Below are 13,176 nucleotides of genomic sequence, written 5' to 3' on the forward strand. Positions count from 1 at the left end.
TGGTGTCCTGTTTCTAGATTAACCCATTAAGGCTTAAAGCGCTTGGCTCAACAGCTCCCCAAAACCTAAGGGTGACGATAGAATTACCCTCTAAAACCTGAAGTTTTCCCAGAAATTCAACTCCTACAAAATAATTATATTTGAAACACGGCATTCAGAATAATTTTGCGTTTGTGGAATATAAATTAAGCAGCAAAATGCACTCGTTTTTAGCCATCTCTGAGAATGGCCATTTTGTCTTCTGTCAACTGAAAATGACATCACAACTGCTCACAACGACCAATCACGGCTGACCTGTTCTCTGAATCTGAGCCGTGATTGGTCGTTGTGAGCAGTTGTGATGTCATTTTCATTCGACAGAAGACAAAATGGCCGCCCCCAGAGATGGCTAAAGACAGGTGCATTTTGCTATTTAACTTATATTCCACAAACGCAATATCTCTCAGAATGCCGTGTTTCAACTAGTGGGCCTGCTGGGAACATATTCTTGAAAAAAAATGTTTGCGTTGAATTCCGCTTTACAGGTAGAAAGACGCAACAGCGCCCGGCCATAGTAGGTTAAACTGGGTTGGAAATGAAGGAATGAATGCAGAAATGTATCGTGTGTGCGAGGTGCGCGCTAGCGTCACCGTGTGCGCTGAGAGGGTAAGAGCGGTGCGCAATTGCTCACACGCGCAGCTTTGAGAAAAAATTGGCCCCCAAGCCTGGAGGAGGGGGGCCCTTCCTAATTTTTGGGGATTCATTTTGGAGAATTCTGAAGAAAATGAATGGATGAATGCTTTTTACTCAGTCTATACTCAAAATGAAGCCATACTTCACCCTAATCACACAAGGCATTAAAAGCAGTATTTTTAAACCAAGCACACTATTTGTAATGTGTGTGTTGCAGTGGAAATGTAAGCCTGACGAGTTTTTTTTTTTCCCCAAACAGAGAAACGTGCTATTACAAACAAATCTGTTTCTTAACTCCAAACCTACAGTGAGTTGTGACTATGGCAACCATCAACATAAATCCAGCTAACTACTGATCATGACTGATTGGCTTCTCTCTTTAATCATTAACCGGTGAAAAGAGAATCTCAAAAGGAGAATTATTCAGCGAAAAGGATGTATCACTGCATAATGACATACCTGTAGTCAAGCTGTCTGAGTTTTTAAATATAGGCAGCTAAAAAGAATTCGTCCTTCATTAATTTTACCATCCAAGCGCTGAATTCGCCTGCTGTGTTTTTTTTTCAAATTATGCTAAAACTCCGCTAACGAGATAACACACTCGTCAATTCATTGTTTGCAATACTGATTATGACTCGAGTCCCCCATTGAGACACGCATGGAGAGTTTATTTGATATCAAGAGTAAACGATTTCTGCCAACTCAGACTTTCTGTATCCATCACGTTCGGGCAATTTCATCTTCGCTGCAGTCCATGTACATGTTACACACGAACCACTACACGTTCCACTAATGAGCCATCCTGATGAGGCTGTTGTGGGAACGACCCGGGGCCACCACAACGCATAAGTAATGTTGAGAGTACCACAAAGAAAAAAAAAATACCCCAATTTTTCATTCCCGTAATAGCGTAATTAAAACAGCATGAATGATTATCATCAACAAATCTTGACTATAAATATAGTTGTCGTTCATTTGAGGTAACATGTTTACAGCTTGAAGTCCTATCACTGAGCCGATCAGACTAATTTGCTAACAGCTGATGAATTTCAATTAGAATATGGAGCAATTTCAGAATATTGATGTGAAAACGGGACGATAGAAAAATACTTCCTTATATCCGTACATAAAGTCTTTAAGTACGGAGCATTTTCCCTCCTGAGGCAGCCCTCTCCTTGGGGCGCACACTCCTCATGAATATGCAGCTGTGGTGGGAGTCATGACTAATACATTTTCCTTAATTAATGAGTGGCATGCATAAAGCCCTGCAGCAGCTCGCAGAAATAATTTAGCTTTTGTCTTCCCAATGAATGTGACCTATGCCAGGATAGAAAAAAAAAAAAAAGAAAAAAGTGAAATATCAAGAGCTGTGCAGGAATACTTTAGTGTAAATAAAGGTACTGTATACATTAATGGCGGTGTAATACAAGGAGAGTTTTGTAATAAACATTTCTTGTGCTAGCTAGATGATGGAGGTGAGAGCAACAAAATACAAACAGGGAATAACTGCAAATGAAAGTTCATACCGGCATGTATCGGCACGTGGAGTCACACTTCCTCCGCCAAAAAGTAAATGTATCCATCGGTTTGTGTATGTACGGTATATGTATGTGTTTGTTTCCCAGGGTTACAAACAAGGAGACAATTGATATTTTATCTTACATACGAGCTGTGTCAGAAAAGTTCCAGGACTCGCGCCGCAAAAGATTTTCTCCCGTTCAATGTGGGTCAGAGGTTCAACCAGCTTGTCAACAGGAGATCTTGCAGAATTGATTAGGACAACTTTGCCCTGGCTTCGCCATGACAACATACATTTTCACAATGCTCTCAGAATCGAACAGTTCCTGGCTGATAGTAACATCGCCATGCTGGACCAAAGTCCCTACTTATAGGACCTGTCTCTGTGGGATTCCTCCGCAACTTTTTTTCAAAGGTCATCAAGGGGGAGAAAAGTTGGGAGTTTGATTTGAAATATGTCTTAAAGTGGAAGTCAAACCAAACATATTTTTTTTCAAGATGATGTTCTATGCAGGCCCACTAGGCATTCTGATAAATATTGAGTTTGTGCAATTACAGTAAATCCACACGTTTTTAGCCATCTCTGGGGTCAGCCATTTTGTCACTTCTGTCAACTGAAAATGACATCACAGTTGCTCAGGACTAAGGTAACGCCCAATCACGGCTCACCTGTTTTCTGAAGCTGAACCATGATTGGTCGTTACCTGAGCCCTGAGCAGTTATGATGTCATTTTCAGTCGACAGAAGTGACAAAATGGCCGCCCCCAGAGATGGCTAAAAACGTGTGGATTTTGCAGCTTAATCCATATTCCATAAACGCGATATTAATGAATGCCGTGTCTCAACTAGTGGGCCTGCCTAGAACATATTCTTGAACAAAAATAGGTTTGGGTTGACTTTCCTCTTTTAGTGAAGCCAGACCTGAAAGTATTCTGAGACACCTCGTATGTATGGGTGTTGGCCAATAAAAAAAGCCAGTACACTTTCTGGCTGCTAAATTCAGCACAGGGAAAAAGATGAAGTGAACAATAAAGCATTATGAAGGAAACGCAGTAATTTGCATTAAGGGCTGTCTAGTTACAAAAAAAAAAATGGTGACAGGATCGCTTGTACCTGCAAATACGAGCCTCTGTTTCCATAATACTGTATTAGCATTTTAACATCTTCCCTTCACATTGCAACTGTAAAATAAATTGTTATTATTATTAATAGTAGAGGGAAATAAACTGAAGTCTTAGGAAGACTCACCTTACTCAGCAACGAACAACCGCGTGGCAGCAATGTTATTGGCAATGACAAACGCAACGAGCAAGTAACAGTGGTGTCATCCCAGCATGTTAGGCAAGTCCATTTGCGTTACGCCTAATTACTGATAATTATACACTGATACAATATTGGGCTTGGACATGTCGACATGACCCTCGGGGCTCTCACCTAATGATGTGAAATGAAAGATCACCCCAATCTGAGGCAGTTTATTTCCCATTTCGCAAATACTGAGCAGTTCACAAGTCAGATATAGAGCTGTGTCCCATTGCTCATTTTCCGTTGTTCCTTTCATAATAATCAGTAAGTGTAATCGTACTCACTTGTTTCATAAGTGTCTAAAAAAGTGTATTTATCTACACTAAGGACTAGCAAATGTTCAATGAGCAAATTTACACAAATCGATGTACGTATCAATCCATTCACATATTCTGTTCAGGGTTGGGGGGAACTGCTTTGAGTTGGCAGCTCCTCTCCTTTTTCTTTTAAATTGATACTTTCCCACCTTTTTTTTTTGTCAATCGATTTTCTTTGCACGCTGTGTGGACCCATTGTGGATTGTTTTTGGCCATGACTGTAACTGGAGCAGAGTATCGGCGGCTGAAGTTTTGCGCCTTCATGTCGGCGCAGTTACATTATAAGACCTATGTTTTTTTTATTCTTTTTTTTTTTTTTAAATTGCGCAGAGAATATCGCCACTATTGGACTGATGCCGCTTGACTGTAATGGTAAAGCCGCGGGGCATTTGTTGTTTTGTTCTTAACAGGCAGCATTTTTTGCAAGAGCCCGTTTTTGTTGAATGAAGGATGTCAAAATATTGGCTGTGACCGCGAGGAACATCGTCAATGTGGAGCTTACACACGGCTACTCTCTGTTGCTTGTTCTGTGTTTCAAGCATATTTTCTGTCAAACATTATTTGTAGCCCCCGATAATAAGGGAAAAATAATGTCATTAATAATTAGGTGTATTTGAGTCATAGTTTACATCACTGTGCTCATATTCTGATGAATATTGCGTTTGTGAAATAAGAGTTACCACATGTTTTTAGACATCTCCGGGGGCAGCCATTTTATCACTTCTGTCGATTGAAAATGACATCACAGCTGCTCAGAGCAGTTGTGATGTCATTTTTAGTCGACAGAAGTGACAAAATGGCCGCCCACAGAGATGGCTAAAAAGGGGTGGATTTTGCTGCTTAACTCATATTCCACAAATGTATCAGAATGCCGTGTTTCAACTAGTGGGAATGCATCGAACATACGCTTGAAAAAAAACATGTTTAGGTTGACTTCCGCTTTAAAACGACTTGTCCATAGATGAAAAGCGCAAGATTACATTTAGCGATTTAGTGGAATTTTTGGCTCACCCCATCACCACCATGAAATGTAGCATTTTATCGCTTTATCTGGTCAATTCTTTGTCTTAAAGAACATGTGCTTTTTGTTACTCTCTGACAGTGAGCACACTTTGACTTCACACATCAAAGATGGTTTGTTTGCATAAAAAAAAAAAAAAAATGCAGTTTACAAATGCACCTGGCCGAGGAAATTGTAGAGAAAATGCAGTGACACAAAAGAATTAAATGATTAGTGATCGGTCCAAGTTTCTTTGTTGCACCAATTATAGGCCAAACAAATCAGAACAGAAGCGTCGAGAGACGAGCAGCCGGTGTTTATAGCTGAAACAAACTGGAATAGCAATAAAACCTATTTTCTAAGTTCCTCTACTGATGCGTTTCTGCTTTTTTCTTTTTCTTTTTTTTTTTTTTTTTTGTCTTAAACAGGGAGAAGTGTGATGAGGAAAATCATTTCAGACAATGTTCAAAGAGTCACTGAATAATTACGATTTGAAGGACTACAGCTGGTGGCATGCTTGATTTGTACAGCCCAAAAAACGGATGACTAATATATTCCTCAAATGTGCTTACAATATTTCCTGACTTTACTGTTTAAACAATAACATCGAGCAAAATGCTTCTGTGGCGGCATTTAAAAAGATTTCTTCCTAAAACAAAGTCCTCATGCTGATTTTCTAGCTCGGCCTTGATGCTCACCTTGATGTGATGAGAACTCACCGGGGGGGTCACAGGGGAAACAATATTGATTGCTTGTCACAGTATTTAGCTGAGGGAGCATGGATTTCCATGAAATTAGTCCGGTAAATATGTCATTTTCCTGCAATAACAATCCTGACGATAAAGCGACAATTTTCTGCACACCCAGCAGTAAATGAATTGCACTTCAACCAGCTGCTCTATAGCACAACTGCAGGGAAGCCGTTTAAACTGCTCTCCTTCAAGAGATGCACTTCATCTAATTATATTTATGTCATTTTGAAGTCATGCCCAGTGTGGTACTTTGATTTCCAAGTTTAATTTGTTTCATGTAGGAACCTCGTAACTGAATTTTCGCCGATACCAATTTAATATTCTCCATGGAAATGAATTGAAATGTCGCAAATTCATTACAGCCACCCTAAAAGGAAAAAAAACAGCAGTATTGCATAAAAGCGCAAAAGAGCATGGAATAAACTAGTTTTATCATTTGTAATCGCTGTTGTGTGTGTGCCTTTCAGGGGCGTCGCCTACTAAGTGACGTCAGGGAAACGGCTAGGATTTGTAATTGCCATTTTTCTTCACACCAATGGGCTCAGTGTGAGTTGTGTCTCATTTGCATGAGACAGTGCCACTCCCCTAAAACGGAATGATTTGAACCATAATGTTGTAAGAGGTGTCAAGTGTGCTGTAATCCTTTAGAACTGTTTTAAATTGTAACTTTAAGAACACCAGAATCCCGCTTTAGTAGGCTATGTTTTTTTTCCCTCTCTTTTGCAAAGTGCGAACTATATATATATATATATGTTTTCATTGTCTCGGTTTCCCCCGTATAATTGTAACGCTATAACCTCAATGCGGCACACCAAAGCATTTACAGTATTTAATTTGCTACACCACGAATTTGTATAGCTCAGGGCCATGAGAGAGACGCTTTAGCTGCATTGCGCATTAATGAAAGCGTGTCCCATTAATGTGTTCTGTCGGTAAACATGCAGAGTGCATTTTATTCCTGGTGTCTCAACGTATTCACCCAGGGGAAAGGGAATCGATGAGTCTCTAGAGAGCACAACACGAAGCTTTCGGCACGGCAGTGCAACATGGAGACAGAAATCACTGCGGACGGTTATACTGCCTTCTCGTAAGTGGAAAGGAATTCTTGCATCAAACCTTTATGAGGAGGCTAAATATAAACACTCGCCTCTACAGAGACAATTATAAATTGATGAAAACTTATGTGACTCCTGCCCAAACCATGTTTGATGGGCTTATTAAAATGGCTGCTCCCTTGCCAGCCTTACAACGTGACCTCCATCTTTGAAAAGCTAACGTATACAGGGAGGGTTGCCAAAGTTACCAAGCTCGTCACACCTGAGCTCAAGATTCATTATATGTGTAATTGGAATTGGATTTGATTAAATTTTCATTAAACCAATGTGTCCGCGGGACACTGTGGCCTTCCACTGTTGAAATGTCGAACACTATATGTAGCAAGGCATGCGCCAAATTAATGGCAGAACCCTTTGATCATATGCTATAACCATGCCTGAGCATATTGCATGTGAACGACTGATTAGGGGAAAAAAATGGACTATTGATCAGCCCCGTGTAGACAAGGAGAGAGAGGATGAAAACGTGACTCGAGCAAAGGCAGTAGCGTGTAATACATGTGCAAAAGCAAACACACCTAAGCCACGTAGCAAAGACAATTGGCCCACATTTGGCGCGAAGCTGGCACAGGTGGCATTCAGTTGGCACTGGCCTAAGGTTCTCAAGTTCTGAAAATAAAGATCTGTTTATAACAGTTGTTGAGGCTTTTCCCCAAAAAATCTGGGTCAAATATGGCTCATGAATGAAGTGGCTTACTCTGGGCTGATATCAGGAACCAGTTCTGGTCCATCAAAGGGCCAGTTATGGTTATACGATTTGGCTGAGATATGGGCCTTATGTGGCCCACATTGTGGATAGCTGATATGGATCACTAAAGGATCAGAAGTCATTGAGGTATGTGGGTCAATTGCAAGTGGGTTGCGATTGCTAATTTTGCTATCTGGAAAGTTTGCCAAATGAAATCAATATAATGTCGGCACACAAGCGAACCCAAGCAGGCAGCGAACAGGAATCGATCTGATAAAAAAACGAAATAGACAAAAAGTCGTACTCGGTAGAAAATGACAATACCGTCTTGTTCAACAATTTGGGGTTTTAGAGAATGCAGTGATGACATTTTATTTCATGTTGATTTTATCCTACCTAAGCAGGGCACACTCGTACCAATGATTGGGCCTGATTCCATGCCACCGACCAAAACAGCAAAGGCCCGATTATCCGATTTTCCTCAAATGTCATGACCGATAATTCTGTGCAACAGTTAATGCTTTCTGACAGCCTGTAAGCACATACAGTATACGGCAAGGAAAACGTTCTCCTGTGTGCTAGATTGCACACTGAAACGTAAAGATGCAAGCACCGAATACACCTGAAGATATCAATATTTGATGCATACATTTCTGAGGTGATTTTACTGTAAAATAAAGCTCTACGTCATCATATGTTGCTTCAATAAATACATTTTCAAATATTATTAACAGTATACAATATTTTTCTTAGTAGTTTTAGTGGTTCATTTTTCCAAAAGCAGTTGAATTCATTTGTAAACTCATTAGCGCACAGCTTAAAAATGAAATCATACAAAAACGAAAAAAAAAAAAAGCCTGCTCTTTCAGTTTTATGTGTAATTTAAGCCTCGGCGTCTGCATAAAGCAGAACGCAATTGTAAAATCTATCGTAAGATACACTCAAATGTGGGAGCTGGGGATTTTCCAGCATCACAGATGGCATATCGCTATTATCCACCAACACGTGAAGTCAGGGATCATAATGACGTTCCACAAGGGAAATCACTGAATCATAAAACTGAGCGTAAACAACATTCATTATTCCTACTTTTGCCAATTGGCCTGTACTGTATATTGCATACACAATTCAATATTAATCGTTACTTGAAAGATCGGTTTCACTTCCTTTGTAAATAACAAATCACTTACAGTAAATGGGCTGCAATGGATTCACCGAGTGAAACAACGTGAGCTTTACAGTGTCACCCTTAAAGCGGAAGTCAACCCAAGCATATTTTTTTTCAAGAATATGTTCCCAGCAGGCCCACTAGTTGAAACACCGCATTCTGATTAATTATGCGTATGTGGAATATAAGTTAAGTAGCAAAATGCACTCGTTTTTAGCCATCTCTGAGAATGGCCATTTTGTCTTCTGTCGACTGAAAATGACATCACAACTGCTTACAACGACCAATCACAGCTGACCTGTTCTCTGAATCTGAGCCGTGATTGGTCGTTGTGAGCAGTTGTGATGTCATTTTCAGTCGACAGAAGACAAAATGGCCGCCCCCAGAGACGGCTAAAAACGTGTAGATTAACACTTATTCCACTAACGCAATATTTATCAGAATGCCCTGTTCAACTAGCGGGCTTGCATAAAACATATTCTTGAAAAAAATATGTTTCCGTTGACTTCCGCTTTAATACAAAGATATTTTAGGCAGGCATTGGTGTCTTTGTGCCCTGCTCGTCAAATTAATTGCATGATGCAGGTCAAATATCACAGTGATGAGCCGGCTACAAAGGAAGCGACAAAATGTGTAAAAATGAATGCAAAAAAAAAAAAATACAACTTTAGCGAGGATGCTGTGTATTTAACTCATTCATTGCCAAACATTTTCAGACCCTCTTTTACCGTAACGTTTGAAAAAATTTGAAAAAAATATGAATTCCTGGGATTGAATGGCTAGGTTGTGAAAAGACAAATAAATCCGTCAATGGCGGTGAATGAGTTACTACCGAATGCCAAAATAGTAGAGTAATGCAATACAGTAGAACCTCAACCGCAACATTGGAAAAATTCACAAAAATTGAAGTTCAACTGAAATCCTCCGCAAAATACTATGTATGCCTTAAATGTTGTCAAAATATAATAGTCGGCATATCACGAGAGCTGGCAACGGTAGTGATTGATTGTATTTTATACTTGTGTGACAGTTAATGGACTGAATGAAGAGAACAAATGTTTATTACCCCTAGTCATTAAAGTTAACAGTGTATTCAAACCTGTTTTATTGTTTATAATATCACTGCACTCTTCTGCTTACACTGGCATAATGCTTAATAATGTTAAAACATTTAAACACTGCAGATGCAGTTAATAGGGTTTGTACTGAACATATTCTACTATAGTCTGGAAGGCAACATTTGTTTTGAAAGCTAAACGAATGAGATGGAAACCGGTGTCACACAACAGATTGTTTCTAATCTGTACTTTGGTAGTTGCATGATCAAGGTTTTTGTTTTAGCATAAGGAGTATTTCAACTTGTTTTGCACTGAGTCAGCACCGCATAAAATGGCTTGGTCAATTTCTTACTTAAATTACACAATGTGCCCATGCTAAGTTTACATAAAGATGGTGGTTCGTATTTAAATATGTTTTTATTCCCTGCATTTTATTTCTTATATGGGATCAGCTAAAAGCAGGTCTAAGTTGTGGCGCAGCTGGTTTAGAGCGATTTTAGTGGATGTGATCAAGGCAGAGGAACACAGATTCTGAGCTCCGCAGATGTCATCATATATCATTCATAAATATACAACAGTATGTGACGATCCCTTCGAATCACCGTATGATCTCCAAAATGTTTTTAAAAGCACCCCCTCACCGCATCGGCAAACAAGTCGGGTGTGTTCCCTCCCACAATGGCGCAACGCCCCCTTCTACATCCACCCATGCGCACGGCTCGGCACGAAAATCTCAAATCCCAGCTTCATTGGAATTTGCGTTTGATTAACTAGCTTTAAAATGGGTATTTAATTCTCTGAACACCTTGGCGACATGAGACGATTACACAATGGATAAACAACGACATGTAAACGACACAAATCTGTGTGACCGCAGATTTGTGGCATTTTGATGAGCAATGTGCAGAAGCTCACACATCTTGACACTGTGATGATTTCTCTGTCCATTCCCCGTTTCCCCTGATCTGCTTGCCTGCCTCCATAGAGGTGAAATCAAGTGGAACCACAATTACTGCAGCTTCCTATTGTTTACAGGGCACTGTCAGCACAAAGGAGAGGCCCCTCAGCATGGCAGATGATAAAAGAGAGAAACAGCAAGAGGTAATGTACAATGGCATTTTATACCTCAGAGGAACAAACTATGCAGTTTTTTTGGGGGGGTATATCAAGAAAAATTATTTCTTTTCAGAGGAGTGTATAAAACACGTATGAAACGCCGAAACATACACACATACATACATATGCGCCCATTTTGTTGGCGATAAACGACAGACGGGAAACTTAAAAAATAGTCGGACTGAGCATAGTCAGTTTTGTAAAAATTTGGTTGCTAATCGATTCTTAACTTTGATGTATGCTTACAGCCCTGCAAACCACTCATTAGCCAAAACAAAAGGAAGGCCAGGCTGCATTTGACAAAAAGTACAAAGATATCGTTTCACCTTTACAAAAATGATGGAAATGTTGATACGATGTGCTGATCCCAAACTTTCAGGCGCATCTGTGAAACACTGGAGGTAATATCGTGGCTTCTTCTGGGATGGGTTTATTAATCTCTATTACTGAACAACATGATGGCAGTAGCAAAATAAACCCTATGTAAACATGTTATTTGCCAATTGAAATGTCGTCCTTCAAATCTTTACTGCCAAAACAACAAAGCAGTTCATTAGGGGAGAAACTTTGAACAATCGGAGTGACGGTACTAATCATGTGAATTAAACCATACAAAGGATGTACTTTACTTTTGAAAGAGGAGACTACAGTGAGTAACCCCTCAAAACAAATCAAGAGGCTGTGGTAGAGGTTAAGAAAATCATCACGAAAGAAGAATGGAATAGTTTGGCGATGTCACTTATTGGCAGTTATTAAAGAAGTATTTGTATCTCAGTATTAAACTTTACTCTTCTGGATTTATCAATCAATCAATCAATCAACCAATCAATCACATTTTATTTATATAGCACTTTTCATACATAAAAATGCAACTCAAAGTGCTTTAAAACATTCAAAGCAAAACATTGAAAAAAAAAAAAATTATAAAAAATAAATAGATAATTAGAAAAAAAAAAAGTCTCTTTGAATACTTTTACTCGCTTCAAATGTGATGTAGGATTACACATAATTCCATATTCTATCTTCTGATTGTGTAAAAAAAAAAAAAAAAAATCACTGAATTAAAACTGCAATGTTGATCTTGCGTGTCACACACACGTGTCATACACACTGTTCCAATGCTTTTGGTGGGGAGTGTATAGAATTGTGTGTATATACCAATTACAGGAGCATTATGAGTACTATCACTCATTTTTAGTTCCATGTAGGAAATGTGAAATCCTTTAGCACGTGCAGTCGGGATTTATCTTTTGGAGCACGTTGAGTGTTTCTGTTGCTCCGAGTCAGCAGCTCAAGACAGTTTACAAGCTGTAAAATAGATTGATTGTCCATGGATCCTTCTCTCTGCATGCCTGCCAAGTCCGAGCTAATTAAAGTACGCCAAGAGAAAAAAAAAAAAAAAAAAAAAGCTCTAAACTGACACAGTAACCTAACTACGTATATGTTAATACATGTCTTGACAATCAAGAGGACAAAGCAGAAATATAGCATGTGTTCATCATTCTCCATCGAGGAGGCACGATATTTTTTAGTCTCCATAGTAAGTGCGGACAAGCTGAATGACCGCAATCACTGCTCTATTTTAGAAACCATACGGGCTCAGGCAGCCTTTAATGGATGCATTCATCAATTCCTTTCATTTTTTCCTGCAGGCTTTAATTTCAGATAACAAATAATTCATCATCTAAGTTGCCGAGCCGTGATACGATATTCTGGCAAGGGAGACCAATTTTCACTGCACTACGTCAAAATTGCCGCCGTTACTTGTGGCCATGGTGGTAGACCTGTACTTTATATAATATATCCTAATAATAATAATAATAATGATGATAATAATATTAACAACAATAATAATGATAATGATGATAATAATAATAATAATAACAATAACAACAAAGCAGGGTTATTTCTAATTAATTTTGCCTTTTTTTTTTTAACAAAAAAATATTGATAAGTATACTGCTAAAGTACAAGATCCACAAGCGATTCATAAGTTAAACCCATACCTCACTGAACAGCGAAACTTTGCAAGTGCGCGCACGTAGTGAATGTTTATTTTTTTGTCGGGGTTTGTTCAATGTTGCAAATATTTGCAAACAGTTGCAAAGACGTTTTGCCAAACATTCCCAAACAGTTGTAATCGTTGCAAACAGTTTTTTCTTGTCACCGTCAAATTTCGAACCTTTCTCAAAATGTCTTTGCGACAAGCAAAACTGTTTCAGATCATCAACGTTTTTAGCGAATGTCTTTTTTCCACCGTTTGCCACGTTGAACGGATCTTGACGAAAAAAAAAAAACAACATTCGCTAGCTGCGCACGCCGTTGCAAACCTCCGTCGCTCAGTGAGATACAGCCTAAGAGTAGTAGTGCCATTAAATTCCCAACAACACTCATCCCTATCTGTGACTAGTCAATCTCCTGTAAACGGCACAAGACCAGACTGAATTGAGGGAAAGATTGAAAACGG

The 13,176-nt window shown here is 39.2% G+C and overlaps 1 protein-coding gene and 1 long non-coding RNA gene across 9 annotated transcripts in view; one reads left to right on the forward strand and one right to left on the reverse strand.

Moving 5' to 3' along the window:
- The window catches only part of LOC147149713 (uncharacterized), a 150,437-nt gene that overhangs the window by 67,472 nt on the left and 69,789 nt on the right, over positions 1 to 13,176 (forward strand). For all 8 annotated transcript variants that reach the window (XR_015086157.1, XR_015086151.1, XR_015086153.1 and 5 more), the window contains one exon: positions 10,629 to 10,694. This is a non-coding gene — a long non-coding RNA (uncharacterized LOC147149713). The remainder of the gene's footprint in view (positions 1 to 10,628; positions 10,695 to 13,176) is intronic.
- LOC147149715 (protein kinase C-binding protein NELL1-like) overlaps positions 1 to 13,176 on the reverse strand; it is a 154,852-nt gene that overhangs the window by 40,704 nt on the left and 100,972 nt on the right. The gene's annotated exons all lie outside the window — the stretch shown is intronic.

Source organism: Filicampus tigris, chromosome 3 (assembly GCF_054856515.1).
Source record: "Filicampus tigris isolate MCC_2025a chromosome 3, RoL_Ftig_1.0, whole genome shotgun sequence".
Taxonomy (NCBI): Eukaryota; Metazoa; Chordata; class Actinopteri; order Syngnathiformes; family Syngnathidae; genus Filicampus; species Filicampus tigris.